A 14,868-nucleotide genomic window follows, 5' to 3' on the forward strand; every position below is an offset into this window, starting at 1 on the left:
ACTGGGAGCACATCTGTGATCACTTGTTTGGGTGCAGCTGGGGGCTGGCTGGTCTCAGAGGACATCAGTTGGGACCCCGGGATTTCTTCCACGAGGTCTCTTCATCTGCAGCTGGCTGTCCCAAGTTTTCTCACAGTGGCCAGTGGTCTAAGAGAAAGAGTAGAAGTGCCTGAAGCCCCTTGAGGCCAAGGTTCTGAATTAACACAGCCTAACTTCTGCCAAAGCAAATCACAGGATTGGCCCAGATTAAGTTGGGGATACAGGCTCCATCTTTTGTTGAAAGGAGCCATAAGGTCATATTGCAAAGGGTGTGGAGAGCTAAAGAAGGAGAGAAATGGGGCCATTTCAACAATCAATCTACTAGTGTCCCAGGGAGGAGACGTTTAACCTGTGGGATGCCTGATACTTTCTGTACTTTTCTCCTTCGCTCTTTTCACCTAACACACCCAGTCAAAATGGGATTAAATCAGTTGTCTTTGCCTGCCTCAGTGTGTTGAAGTTCCCAAAGTCCAGTCACCAGCTGGTGGGTAAGACTTTGGAGTAGGTGGGCTCTGCCATGGGTCCTTTTGTTCTTAATCTTCAGTTTGTTTCAGGTATTGCAGAGGGGCAGATCTGTTGCTATTTCTTGATGATACATTCTGTGATGTTGGGCATGTTACAACCCTCAGAAACATGCAGTCACCTCATCCATTAAAAGGGTGGTCCCTATCTCAGTGTATTCAAGAAATTATCTGAAATTATCTGAAATTATCTGAAAGTCACATATGACCATTGCTCATAATACCTAACGCTGACATTGTACTAACCCTGTGCTGGGTGCAGTTCTCCACAAACCTGTGAGGTAGGTGCTCTGATGATCCCATTCATAGTTGATGCTACTGAGGCATGAAAACGTTAAGTAAGAAACCAAGGTGATGCAGACCCGAGGTTTGCACCCAGGCACCAGGCGGCTGGTCCTATCTCACAGTCAGGCTGAAGAATTGCCTCGGAAGTGTGAGTCACTTAAAAATGAGAAAAATAAAGGTCTAATTTTGACAGAATTGAGAGGGATGGGAACATGACTTAGGTTTTTAAAATTAAGTTTGGACTCTTAGTACAGAGCCTGCCCTGACAATTTACATACCTATTTCTTGCAGGTACATTTGACATTCAGAAGCAATCAGATTGTATTCTCTGTTCTTTGAGGGATTACTGGGTTCTGTGCATCTTGAAGGTTACATTTGCAATCAGCATTAATTTCATTGTTAAGCATTTTCCTTCATATTAGTTACAGGGTCCTTTCTTTTTCTTTTCGTTTTTTTCTTCTTTTTTTTTAAGACTAGTTGGGTTCTAGTGGAGATGATAAGTTGTGAGATTAGGTGGGGCAACTCACTCAAGTTCATTGTTCAAGAAACCGTATTAGCTGCAGAGAGTGAACTCAGAGCTCGGCTGAACCGTGTGGGTCGCTAATCTAGTGTCACAGAGCAGCGTGCTCTGTTCTTCCCCATTTTAGTCCAGAATGCCCCTTGAACTGGAGTGGGGTGAAGAAGGCACAGGACGTTAATTGGGAGGGATTCTCCCACTACATTTTATGATTCATTCAAGGGAGTCACACTAAACTACATAAACAAAGGGAGGGATTCCCCTGGAAGCCAGGGTCAGAGAAAATCATATGAAGAAAATGATAAGTGACGTCCATTTGCTTTTCTATTTGTCTTAGTCCATTCAGGCTGCTATAACAACATACCATGAACATGGTGGCTTATAAACAACAGATATTTATTTCTCACACTTCTGGAGGCTGGAAGTCTGAGATCAGGGTGCCAGCAGGGTCCAGTGAGGGTGCTCTCCTTAGTGCAGACATTCTTTGTATCCTCACATGGTAGAAAGGGCTCAGGAGCTCTCTGGAACCTCTTTTATAAGAGCAGTAATCCTATCCTCCACCCTCATGACCTAAGCACCTACCAAACGCCCTACATTCTAATACCGACATCTTTGGTATTTCATGAATATTGGGGGGACACAAAATTCAGATCATAGCAATATTCAAGCAGATTTTTTAAAAGTCATTGCATGTAGAGTGGTTATAATTTAAACAAAAAGTCATTTATTGGAGCAACATTTACGAAAAGAGAACAGTTCTTGGGATGCTGCATAATGAGGCAGAATGTTAAAATGTTGGTTGGAGGACCCATGTGCCTGGTTGTAATTACATTTTCGTTGGTGTCATATGGATAAGGAATGGCAGCCTCTTTTTTAACTCTTAGTACATTGAAATATTGGGATCTTTAAGTAGAGAGGAAAGGAAACTATAATGGAATTCAAGACACTGCACCTGATTTTCTGGCTTCCAGGGGATCACATGGGTTTAAAACCCTCCTTAATTGGGTGCATTTTTTTTTTTTCTTTTTGCTGTATGTGGGCCTCTCACTGTTGTGGCCTCTCCCGTTGCGGAGCACAGGCTCCGGATGCGCAGGCCCAGCGGCCATGGCTCACGGGCCCAGCCGCTCCGCGGCATATGGGATCCTCCCAGACCGGGGCACGAACCCGTATCCCCTGCATCTGCAGGCGGACTCTCAACCACTTGCGCCACCAGGGAGGCCCAATTGGGTGCATTTTTAATTAAAGGAAGACAGAAGGAGCTTTTCCTTTCACCTATACAAGAGCCCATGAAGAAATTTCTACCTTATCTTGTAATTCACAGGCCAGAGGATCGAGTTTGAATAGATCATTATTTACCCAGATATATTTATAAAATACTAGTAATTTCACTACTAATAACTAATTTATATGGAATTCTTGCTATATGCCGTGTACCATTTTAGTGTTTTACTTGTAATAATCCCTTTATCTTCACAATAACCCTTTGAAATAGATACCATAATTACCACTATTTTACAAATGAGGAAACCGAGGCACAGAGATCTTAAGTAACTTGCCTAAAGTTACACAGCAAGGGAGTTGCAAAGCTAAGATTCAAACCCAAGCTGCTTTTTAATCGGTACCGTACAGCATTTCACAAGTGTCAGTCATTCACATACCACCTTCATGCTTTTTGCCATGATTGTATTCTCCTTCTATTATTATTTCTTGTTTTCCACTTTTATTTAATATAAAAGTGGAAAATATAAATGTATTTAAAAGGGAAATCTTCAATCATTACCTTAAATGGAAAACTATCCTGTGCCACAAATAGTAGAGATAGCCAATAAAAATTAAAAAATGAAAACCAAATAGTGTCATTCAGTCCTAAGTAGATGCCAATGCCTGCTGAAACCCAAGTCAGAGACCTGCCTTCACTGTACTGAGAGAGAGAAAGAGGAGAGAGAAAAGCAAAGGTTGGAGTGAGTTTGAAGACAAAGTTGAGGCTCTCTCTTTTTTTTATATATATAAATTTATTTATTTACTTTTGGCTGTGTTTGGTCTTCGTTGCTGCACACAGGCTTTCTCTAGTTGTGTCAGTGGGGCCTCTTCTTCTTTGCGGTGTGCAGGCTTCTCATTGCAGTGGCTTCTCTTGTTGTGGAGCATAGGCTCTAGGCATGAAGGCTTCAGTAGTTGTGGCACGCGGGCTGTAGAGTGCAGGCTCAGTAGCTGTGGCTCACGGGCTTAGTTGTTCCGCAGCATGTGGGATCTTTCAGGACCAGGGCTTGAACCCGTGTCCCCTGCATTGACAGGCGGATTCTTAACCACTGTGCCACCAGGAAGTCCTGAGGCTCTCTTTGATGTTATTAGAAGGGGTGTGTGTGTGTGTGTGTGTGTGCACGCACGTGTGTGTGTGTGTGTGTGAGTGAGTGAGAGAGAGAGAGAGATGGAGAGCCAGCTTTCTTGATTCTGTGTTACACTCTGGGAATCACTTTTCTAAAATATTAAGGTGTGGTGCTATCTTCAGAATTAGAGAAAGTGAAGCGGAGGATGCTGAGATGAATTCAGGCCTCTAACAGTTCAGCCAATCCAGGAAATGGTATTGTCTGAATTACTAACCCTAAAGTCACTCGCTAGTTCATCTGGTCCCTAGACGATCCTTTCAGGTTGCTTTGTGGAAAAGACTGTGGGTAGTTTTTACCAAAGTTATTATCTATAGAAGAAGGTCTAGTTACCCCTGAGTTTTAAACCAAACTATTAATACTTAGAAAATGGCCTTAAATTAAGCCTTGCTTCAACCTTGACACATACCTAGTGGTTTGAAACTTTAGAGAATCATAGGCCTCTTTCAAGGACATATTGGAGATCATTGGAATGGTGTCCCTTTCTTTGTTAGTAGGATAACATTCTCTTTATATATATATATCAAGAGTATATATATATATATATATATATATATATATATATATATATATGCTCTCCATCATTAATTTAGGGTTATATTTTGATTATGGTGAGAAAAGCAGAAGGGATCTCTTCATCTCCCAGTTTAACATAAATGATGAGACTCTGTGTTTTCATGTAATGAAGAGGGATCTTCCTTTTAATTCATGGGCCTCTGTAAAAGCAATTCATAGACATCAGCAAGATTCATCAATGTTAACAATAAATTAATCTGCATCTGAAGTTTTTACTGATTATCTGATCATATAATTTCCACATATTCTGATTACATTTTTCAGATGCATTACACATTATATGAATTCTTAATCAAGATGATTGTATAAGCAGTGCCCTTTCTATACAGGGTGAGCCTTGTCACGGATAGAGTGCAGCTTGACAAAAGGTTTAGCAGAAGATGGTGAATGAAACTGGCTTCGTCTTGCCCAGCATCCCTATTTCCATTTTTAAATATTAATATAGCTGCAAATAGACAGCATGATATTAAACATAACTTATGTGGCTGGTGAACTATTACAACTGTTTGCTGTTCAGTGTGCTGGTGAACTTCAGAAAGCTTCTGATGGATGTTAGGCCTGGTTAGTTGCTCAGGATTAGGGAGCAGAGGTGGGCAGCTTGGGGGAGGACAGGTGAACATCTGTCTGCACTAAAGCTGCTATGGATTGTGTCTCCAAGGGGCTGCCACTCCACTGCAGCCAGGGCAGTGTGGTGGGCTGGATGGGCTGCTGTTCGGTGGCAAAATAGAGAACACCTTCATTTTCAGGTTTATCTGGTGGTGCTGTGAAGGGCTTCATCTTATCAGCAAATTGTGGCCAGGGCCGATCTCTAACAGTTCTACTGGGGTTTATCTATCTATCTATCTATCTATCTATCTATCTATCTATAGATATACTTTATTGAAGTATAGTTGATTTACAATGTTGTTTTAATTTCTGCTGTACAGCAAAGTGATTCAGTTATATTTATAGATATATAAATTCTTTTTTATATTCTTTTCCATTATGATTTATCATAAGATATTGAATATAGTTCCCTGTGCTATACAGTAGGACCTTGTTGTTTATCCATTCTCTATATAAAGGCTTATATCTGCTAACCGCAACCTCCCAGTCCATCCCTCCCCCAGTTCCCCTTGGCAACCACCAGTCTGTTCTCTATGTCTGTGAGTCTGTTACTGTTTTGTAGATAAGTTCATTTGTGTCATGTTTTAGATTCCACATATAAGTGATATTATATGGTATTTGTCTTTCTCTTTCTGACTTACTTCACTTGGTATGATAATCTCTAGTTGCATCCATGATGCTGCAAATGGCATTATTTTGTTCTTATTTAGATGCAGCCTGTGGCTAGGTTTTAGAGACCAGAACTAGTTCTGGAAATGTGTCCTGGTTTCAGGAATAAGATTAGTGAAGGTCGGGGTAGTTAGATTCTCAAGGGCATGGAACACGTCTGTTTACTCACCAGTGTACACCTGGCATCTGACACAGTACTGGGTGTATGGCAGGCACACAGGATTTAAATAACATGTCGAATCAATGAGGGAACAGAGTTAAATTGAGCAACTGGTGTCTCTGGCATCATATCATTTTTGCTTGGGGACAGGAAACCACAACAAAACTGGTGTGTGTTTGTGTGTGTGTGTTATTGCTTCCTTAAGAAATAAAATCAATTTCAGTTTTTGGAACTGAAAAAGAATACAGAGAGTTATTTTGGAGTGAGTGGCTGGTTTCCCACAATAAGTTTCCCTGATTGAAAAAGATATCTCCAAGCTCTTTCAGAGACAGAGAAAGAGATAACGATGGCTTCTGTCCCTTTCCTTTTTGTGTCTGTCCAGGAAGAAAGAGCCTGCCAGGATTTAGAACAGAGAGAAGCCATGTGGAAAACAAATAGTTTTCTTCTAGACAGTGGGTCTCGAGGATTAGTAGAATATATGAGGAAATAAGGTTCTTTCTCTTGGGAAATTACTAATGCTGGTGGCTTGAAATAGCATGAAAAAGAGTTTCAGTAACGGCAGGTCTTCAGATAGTTCGCTGGAGAGAAGAGGAGCCCAAGTTGAGTGAAAGCAGAAGGAAAAGTCATGTTATGTTAGTGAGTAGTTAAAACAACGCAGCCTGGAACAGAAAGGCAGCCCCCATGTTCTTAGCACCTACTATGCATCAGGCTGAGGGATACACATATAAATATTAACTCTTTTGAGACAGCTGTTATTTGAGATGTCATATTTTTCAGATAGATGCTATTATCCCTATTTTACACATAAGGAATCTGAAATTTATAAGGAGGTCTATGATCAGTCCAGAGACACATTAACAGCTAATATGTGTAATGGGGCTAAAGTTTGAACCCAGACCTGTCTGATTCAAAAAGCCAAGTTCTTTTCCGAGGTGAAGCCATTCCTTGCCTTTCTTATAATTGTATTCTATATTTAGCGATTATCTCAAGTGGTTCATAGCTTTTACCAATTTTAAAGGAAGAGTTCTATTTTTATAGGGAAGGTAATGTTGGATTGCAGACTCAATGTTTGGGTTTTCAGCCAGCTATGCCTGGGGGGCGGGGGGGAGTTATGGTGATGGTTGAGGGAATATCCAGGTGGTCCAAATCCTTGATAGTCAAAGCATGCCCCTGGGACCAGCCACAGCAGCATCACCTGGGAGCCTGTTAAAATATAGGGTCTCAGGCCCCACGGCCAACCTCTCACATCATAGTCTGCATTTTTCAACAAAATCCACAGGTGATTTGTGTGCATGTAAACGTTTGAGGAGCTCTGGTCGAAATTACTGTGATTCCAAAGCACCTGAGTGGTTGGCATATTATGTGAAAACAATGATACTAGATAATGACAGTAATAAGTTATTATCCCAGTTTATTGGGTACTTGCTGTATACCAGATGATACGTTAAGAGTTTTGTTGTTGTTGTTGTTGATTTTTGTTGTTGTTGTTTTGGGAGACAAGCTGTTGCAACAAGGAATAACGCTTTTAATCAGAAAGGTAGCAGACCGAGAAGACGCCCTAGCGTCTCAAGAAAACCATCTTCCCTCAGTCCGAATTCCGGGCTCCTCTTTTTTTTTTTTTTTTTCTTTTTTACACCTTTATTGGAGTATAATTGCTTTACAATGGTGTGTTAGTTTCTGCTTTATAACAAAGTGAATCAGTTATACATATACATATGTTCTCATATCTCTTCCCTCCTGTGTCTCCCTCCCTCCCACCCTCCCTATCCCACCCCTCCAGGCGGTCACAAAGCACCGAGCTGATCTCCCTGTGCTATGTGGCTGCTTCCCACTAGCTATCTACCTTACATTTGGTAGTGTATATATGTCCATGCCACTCTCTTGCTGTCACAGCTTACCCTTCCCCCTCCCCATATCCTCAAGTCCATTCACTAGTAGGTCTGTGTCTTTATTCCTGTCTTACCCCTAGGTTCTTCATGACATTTTTTTTCTTAAATTCCATATATATGTGTTAGCATATGGTATTTGTCTTTCTCTTTCTGACTTACTTCACTCTGTATGACAGACTCTAGGTCTATCCACTTCATTACAAATAGCTCAATTTCATTTATTTTTATGGCTAAGTAATATTCCATTGTATATATGTGCCACATCTTCTTTATCCATTCATCTGATGATGGACACTTAGGTTGTTTCCATCTCTGGGCTATTGTAAATAGAGCTGCAATGAATATTTTGGTACATGACTCTTTTTGAATTATGGTTTTCTTGGGGTATATGCCCAGTAGTGGGATTGCTGGGTCATATGGTAGTTCTATTTGTAGTTTTTTAAGGAACCCCCATACTGTTCTCCATAGTGTCTGTACCAATTCACATTCCCACCAGCAGTGCAAGAGGATTCCCTTTTTTCCACACCCTCTCCAGCATTTATTACATAAAGAGTTTTATGTAGATTTTCTTATTTAAAAAATTTCATTAACCTGTGTAGTGGTGATTTTTGTTCCTCTTTTAGAGATTAGAAATCTAAACCATATGGAGGTTAAGTAACTTGTCCCAAATTAAATAACCCTGATGCCAACTCTGGTGTGTCCGATCCCAACCTGTTGCTGTCCAGCTTAAATACAAACCAGGAGCTCCTGATCACTGGTGTCTGACTGGTGATGATAGGGAAGTTTGAATTACAGCACAGAGCACTGCCAGTTTACAAATCAAGTTCTGTGAAATGAATTTCACTGTATTAACTCTCAATGGTGAGACAAAAATAAGGTTATCTTTCTTGACTAATATCTGACATTGCTTATGCCATGTGTTGTCTATTTTATTTTTCTTGGAGTAGAATAAATTTTAGACAAAAGAACTTAGGAGGCATTTTTATTGTTCTCTGGATTCTGTTCTAACTTTAAAGCTAACTACATTCTTTACTGATAATTATTAATAAGATACGATTCAATAATCCTAATCATATTGATAGACTGACTTGATACTGATAATCAGTAATGCAATAAAATATGTTGAATGCAGCTGGCATGAATGAAGAGTTAGAGGAGCATTGTTGAGTATATAAGTTCATGTGATAGTTTCTGTTGTTTTTTTTCTTCACAGAGTGCTTCTGTTTTTGTTTTTGTCAGATCTTTTCGTTTCATTATTCCCTAGGTGGATGATGCATATGGACTGAATTGGCAGTGTTTGTTAGAAGGTCATTACCGTGCTTTAAAGTGATGTTCTCTGCTAATTTGTCCTTTGTTCCCTGTAACAGTGAGCTGACTCCCATGAGTTTACTGGGTTGTGGGCTTTAAACTCTCTCTTTAGCAAGGTTGGGAGGACCAAAGGTACTGTTGTTTTGGTCTTCGATCCATAGACTTTTGGGGAAAAAAGGATGCAAAAAATGTGATTTTTGTGTGTTTTCGGGATTTGGGGGAGAGGAAGAACGGCAGAAGGCAGATCTGCCCGAACCTAAGCATTTTCTTGTTTATCATGTCACAGTAAAAGAATATGCTAATCTTTTCTTAAATTTCTAGATAATCATAAATAGATTTAATATACTATTAAGAGCTACTAGGAGGAAAGATGCTATAGAAGTATATTAAAGGCAATTGGAAAGGGTGGCATTTACTTTGGAAACACAACCTTTATTCATGTTCACTGCTCCTATAGTATTTCATTGTAGTAACACTGGTGTATCTTGTTGAGGTTGCTTACCTGGCAGTGTCAAGTATATAAAGCTGTCTGTACCAACTAATTAAAAAAAAAAGCTAACATATAAGCCTTTTCTCATTCTCAGTAAAAATATTTATATCCTTACTTTACCATTCGAAAAGGCTGTTTGGTAAATTCACAGACCTTTCCAGTGGTGTGCTGGTAAATGTTTAACAGCTGGCTCTGAGAAGGGGGAGGGGGAATAAGCTTGTTTTGTATTGTCTGCTGATTGCTGTGGTGTAAATACTCCCACTGTGACCGGAGATGGGAAGAAATACACGCAGCTGTCTCCTGCAGGAGGTGCAAGTCAGCTCAGCACACCAGTGATTTAAGCACCAGCAGATTTGAAAGGGAAGAGGCAGTTAGAGAGAGACAGAGGACAGACAGGAAAACTAAAGCATGTAGAAAACATTAAGAAACTTAGAGCAAGTTTGGAGGTGCAGGGTTCTGTTAAAGGACTTTGAGTATAAGTGTCTATTCTTTTCCCTGAAACTGTGGAGATGAAAAAAAAATTACTAACAGTGGGGGAAAACTTTACTAAAAGTAGGAAATGGCTGTAGGCCAGAAGACTGAAGAATATCTGCCAAATTTGGTGACCTTTGGGGCAAACCCAAGGAATATCAAAGTATGTTTCTCTTAAAGCCCCAGGAGGCAGAGGCTCTGTAAGACCAAGGCAGAAAGCTTTTACTTGGAAGACAGCTTGGAGGTACAGGTGGGTCTCCGGGAATGCAGCCCTTGCTCCTGGTTTGATGTTTTCTTTGTTTCTTGATTATGCAATATCCTCCATGTTTCTTCTTTTTTTCCTCTATAATTTAGGTTTATATTGTGATCTTTACTTGCTTGTGGTAATAAATTATATTACTTATTATCTTTATATTATCAAGATTTATAATATTTTTAATAGTTACTGTACCTTTGTTTTTTCCAGCTTTATCGAGATATAATTGATGTATAACATTGTATAAATTTAAGGTATATGAGTATGACATGATGATTTGATATACATATATATTGTGAAATGATTACTAAAGTAAGATTAGCACATTCATCACCTCACAGCATTACCTTTTTTTAAAATTGAAATTTAGTTGATTTAGTATGTTGTGTTAGTTTCAGGTGTACAACAAAGTGATTCAGATATATATATCTATATATATAGATATATATAGATAGATAGATATTCCAACTCAGGTGTTGGAGTATGTATTTTTCTAATGTAGCCTTGTGACATAATTTTTTTATAAGCAATTTTATTGCTATTTTACAGATGTAGAAATACCATCCCATGTCTTCTGGATCACTTCCTAAGTAAAATATTTTTCTCAACCTATTATAGTGGTCTCTTCAGTAGAGTGTTATACTTATGATTGCCTTTATTCAGTAGAATCTGTATTTATGAACAAAAGGCATAGTTTTTAAATTATGTTAAATATCTTCTTATTACAAGTACTAGGGGAATATACCTCATTTCAGAAAGAAGTCCGTCTTTAAAGGGACAGGATTTGGAAAAATAACTTGTGTGCCGTAGTTTGTTCTGGAGTAGTCAGGGCAGATGAATGAGGGGTCATTGTGACAATTATCTCAGTGGAGCAGCTGTGAACTGCCAGTCTATCCTGAAAACCTGCTTTTTCACCTAAATGAGAACGGTACGATGGATGTCCAGGGATTGCTGGGCGCACGCAGGGTTCTGGGATTTGAGAGGAGAGGAGACGTTGTGGGGGAGAGGTAGTCAGGTTTTACACGTGCTTTGCTGGAGACACACAACTCAGTTTCTTCCTCTTGAATCACATGTAAAGTGGTTGAAATGTGCACATATGCGTGCGGTTGGTATGGCGTTTGGGTGGTGGTTACTCCTGCCTTGGCTTCGGTATTTTGGCTGGGGTGCTCACTCTGTAGGATACATTGGCTGAATGTTCATCCCTGAGATCTGACGTTCAACTTTGGAGGGCAAATGGGTGACCTGGTACAGCTGCATGACCACCAGAGCAGCTGCAGGGGCTCCAACAAAGTGTTGGACTGCTTGAGGGCGGATACCGTGCTGTTGCTTGTTTTCTAGCATATGAATGGAATGAAGGAGATGCCCATTAAATACACAGATAGTCTGCTTCTGTTCCTCATGTTTCTCTTTGGAAAACACATGTACCGTTTAATAATGCATAATCTAGAAATTGATCACACTGGAATTTCATAGAGGTTAGTATAATTTGGAGGTAGACAGGAAACCTAATATTTAATGGCTTTTCTAAGTGCTTTGAAAACTCATCATAATGTCAGGTGTGTTGCTTAAGAATTGGCAAGTGGAATCTAAAGTTATTAGCACTTCCCAAATCTGTCTCACAAAATACAATTCCCTCTGGATGCCCCTCAAATAAAGGGTCCCATGGTTAAATAATTGGGAAAAAAATGCATAAAATATTTATTTTAATATATGGATGATGAACATGAGTGTATTAAAAACAGAAATTCTGCCGTGTAGGAGTCTGTTGACATTAATATAGGTTGATCACCCTGAATCTTTACTCTTGGAACTTTGTTTTGTAAAACATTTTATATTCTCTGGCATATTTGGGGAAAAGCTGATTTTCATTTTATTTTTAGCCATGCTAGCACTTGTGGGTGGATAAATCAGGAGACATGTATAAGTGTGTGTGTGTGTGTGTGTGTGTGTGTGTGTGTTGGTACCTTAATTTGATGTAGAATTAAAATACTCTTGAGATATATTTCTAGGGCCAAAGTCTCCACATTTTACTCTCTTTGCAAAGGATATAATCTCCAGACCTCACTTTAGATAGTAGTTCTTATTTATTGTTCTTTAGATCAGCATTAGTTGTAACTTAAAAGCGTAAAAAGTTGTTTTTTTTTTTCTTGGACACTGAACGTGTTACAGAGGAAGAAAATAGGCAAAAGGTGGCAGCCAGATGGGGAAGTCAAAATAAAAATTCTCAGCAGCTCACAAGTTATTACAGTTCCTGAATGTAGATAATCATTTGGGCCTTCCTTTAGGTTTATAGCTTGAATTTTCATAGTCTTCATTACAGAAGAACCAAAGATTTATTTTAAGGATGAGTTCAGGTGTAGGTTTCAAATTTTCCTCTTCCTGTTGAGAAACCCCAGCCTCTGACCAAGTGGCACTTCTTGTTGGGTGTGAGGCCTCTTACTCATTCCTGGGCAGTTATTTGGCAAGATGCCAGTCAAAAGCATTTGCTATATTTGTCATTCTGCTTGGAATAGTGAAAAGAGTCTTTCTCCGCCACTGTGTCTGGATATTTTGTTGTGGCTGTGGGCACTGTTTGTCCAGCCTCTTACTTTGTGGCCGGGGGCGGGACTCTGCAGGGAGGATCAGTATCCTTACAAGTGCCGGCTGCCTGGGGCTTATTCATCCTGAGTCTCTTGCCCCCTCCTCCCCTTCTGGAAAGAGTGAGCTTATCCCAGACCTGTGATTGCCCTGCAGTTCTCAGCCTGCACCAGGCAAGCTCTCAAGAGCCTGTTTCTGACTGGGTGAAGTTTAAAGCCTACTTACTGCCTTTCAGGTAAGAGAACATACTGAAAACTGGCTTTATGAGCGGAAGTTAAGGTTTACCGAGGGAGGTCATTTTGATAATTTTATGTTTTTTTAATAGCTTGTAGTAGGGCTGTCACAGTTTTATTTTTGTGGTCCCTGAATGTAAGCAGGTACTGGTATAGGAAGTGGCAGAAAAGAAAATACTTAAAAAGAAAATACTTGTTTGTTTTTAAACTTTCTTAGACCATTCAGACTTTTCATGAAGATTATTTTATTTATTCATTACTGATTTTTTTCTTTAGATTTTCTAATAAGGGAGAAGCCTAAAACAAAATAAGATAACAAAGTATATTCGACATTATCGTTTTGTGGTAATTCTGGCATTAATTAGATACAGATTTATTTTGATGTCTCTTTTTATAAAATTTTCCTAAACTTGACTGGAGCTCAAATAGATTTTTCAATAAGGCATTTGTCTGTATGATTTGATTGGCTGGGAGGATTTTTGTGTGTCTATCATTTAGCATTTTGCATATTTAAAAATTAACCACCTATATAGGGGTATATGAGAAATCTCTGTACCTTCTGCCTAGTTTTGCTTTGAATGTAAAACTACTTGAAACAATTAAGTCTAGCAAAAAAAAAAAATCAACCTTTCTCTTGAAAATGTTTTCTGTGAATACCTAAATATGATGCAATATAGCACAATGTTAAACATTTTTCCATTATGCATGAATTATTTAAAAAACTAAATTACTTTTGTTTTCATAATTAGTAATGAAAGTGTGGGACAGATTTCAATGTCTTATAATTTGATTGCCATTTTTTAAAAAAACTATATTAAGATAGGCAAAATGATTATTTTAAAAATTCCCTTCCTAAATAAGAAGTGAGAATGAAAATATGCTTTGTACTTATTGTCTTGGAAATGTACCTATTCATTGTCTTGGAAAGTTGATTGGACAATATGTAAAATTTCTTCCTGAAATAAAAGTGGGAATCAATAACTTAGAAAGTTGGTTTTTGGTAATCATAATTTAAAAAACTATTTTTCACATAGTTGCATATATTTATAGACAAAGAAATGATGCTGAAGTATGAAACTTGCAGTGAGTATGGAGTAATTGGCTTAAGATGATTTAGAAAATTCTTTCATATTTGTGTACTTTGTTTTGTTAGGAACATTTTAGTATCTTTCAAGACGTTATTATGAAGGAAAATGTAAAACCTTTAGTTTTGTGTGAAACATGACTAGCCACAGATATTTGAGCATGAAACAGTTTCTATTACAATGGCTGAAATAAACAAAACATGGTCATTAAAATACACTTATTCTAGACAGATGTATACGAGATACATGAATAAAATGCAGCATTCCACATTCCATGGTTGTTTTTAAGGGGGATGAAGAATTTTCCCAGCTGTCTTACAGCCGAAAGAGGGGTGGTAGCCTGAGAACTCCTCTGATAGTTACCTGTTGGAGAGAACATTTTGTACCCTTTTTACATTAAAGAGCAATTACATGTGAAGCGATCCCCTCTCCAAAGATATATGGAATATTTCTAGACCCGTTGGAAAATATGAAACTTTCAAATGTGCTCGCAGCAGGTTCTGATGTGTTTATTGTGATAGACCCTCCAGGGTGTCAGGGGTCCAGGCAGCTCCCTTTCCCAGGTGGGGGTGAGGTCGCAGCATTGCAGGGAGGAAGCAGTCATCAGGGGAAGGTGCTTACAGGAGACAAGGGGCCAACAAGGCTTCATATGACTCACCTGTGTACCTACGCTTGTCCTCTGTGTCTGAAGTTAAAGCTGCTATTGGGAAGACCTTGGTCCCCAAAGCTGGACCTACAGGCTCATCATAAGATCATGCCACTGCTTTTCACACTTGAATGTGTGTATGAATCATTTGTGATTTGG

General features: G+C 39.1%; 1 protein-coding gene across 1 annotated transcript in view; it reads left to right on the forward strand.

The window, feature by feature from the left end:
- The window catches only part of PLCB4 (phospholipase C beta 4), a 419,094-nt gene that overhangs the window by 92,131 nt on the left and 312,095 nt on the right, over positions 1–14,868 (forward strand). The gene's annotated exons all lie outside the window — the stretch shown is intronic.

The sequence above is a fragment of the Mesoplodon densirostris genome, chromosome 16, assembly GCF_025265405.1.
Source record: "Mesoplodon densirostris isolate mMesDen1 chromosome 16, mMesDen1 primary haplotype, whole genome shotgun sequence".
NCBI classification, from domain to species: domain Eukaryota; kingdom Metazoa; phylum Chordata; class Mammalia; order Artiodactyla; family Ziphiidae; genus Mesoplodon; species Mesoplodon densirostris.